General features: G+C 41.1%; 1 protein-coding gene across 1 annotated transcript in view; it reads left to right on the forward strand.

Annotated features, from left to right (window-relative positions):
- The window catches only part of Isoc1 (isochorismatase domain containing 1), a 19,836-nt gene that overhangs the window by 17,499 nt on the left and 1,355 nt on the right, over positions 1-982 (forward strand). The window lies entirely within an intron of this gene.

Consider the following 982-nt stretch of genomic DNA (forward strand, 5'->3'; position numbering starts at 1 on the left):
GCTGTCTTGGAGTCAGGAAAAAAAAAAAAAGAATTTAAGAACCCTATTTTCTTAATGCAATTAAGTATCTATTTTATATAATTAGGTAGCAAACTAGTAATAAAATAGTCTGGATAACTATAATTGTATCCATATTATAGATTATTTTTAAATTAAATAGGTACCCAATGGCAGTTACACCAGGCAAAAGTATTGACATTCCCCATGATCTCCTGTTTTGATTACACTGTACAAGGTAAATTCTAATGTGGTGCCTCTTTTGCTTTTTTGTATTATAAATAGAAACACAAGAGTTTATCAAAACTTGGAAGCCAAAAGAAGCCCCCATTTGAGAGAGTGAAATGAGAGGCGAAGCGGTACAGCCCCGAGAAGCAAGCTAGTACCCGCGGAGTGCTAGTACCCTACTTCGTTTTCTATTGCTGTGATAAACACCAGGACCAAAAGTGACTTGGGGAGGAGAGAGTTTATTTCATCTGAACTCCCAGGTCACAGTTGATTGCTGAATGAATTCAGGTCAAGAACTCAAGGCAGAAAGCCAGAGGCAGGAACTGAATTAGAGGCTACCGAGGAGTACTGCTTACTGGCTTGTTCGTTCGGCTTGCTTCTTACATCATTTAGGATCACCTTATTAGGGTGGTTGCACCGCCCGAAGTGGATGGTCCACGGAATCCACTGACCCTCTAACATCAATCTTTAACCAAGAAAATGCCTAGCAGACTTGCCTAGAGGCCAGTCACGTGGAGGCACTTTCTTAAGTTTTCCTCTTCCCAGAAGTCCCCAGCTTGAGTGTCAAGTAGATGAAAACTGGTTGACACAGATGGGGATACGATTTCTATCACTCGCTTCTCTTTGCTCATGTTTTACGGAGATTAACCAGGTAACCTACGACCTCTGGCTTCGTTCCCCTTTACATGTTTCTAGCCCATTAACAACACGGAGAAATACTCATGATACAGTTGTGATACAGCTGGGATTGAAACTT

This window comes from Mastomys coucha, unplaced genomic scaffold, assembly GCF_008632895.1.
Source record: "Mastomys coucha isolate ucsf_1 unplaced genomic scaffold, UCSF_Mcou_1 pScaffold13, whole genome shotgun sequence".
NCBI classification, from domain to species: Eukaryota; Metazoa; Chordata; class Mammalia; order Rodentia; family Muridae; genus Mastomys; species Mastomys coucha.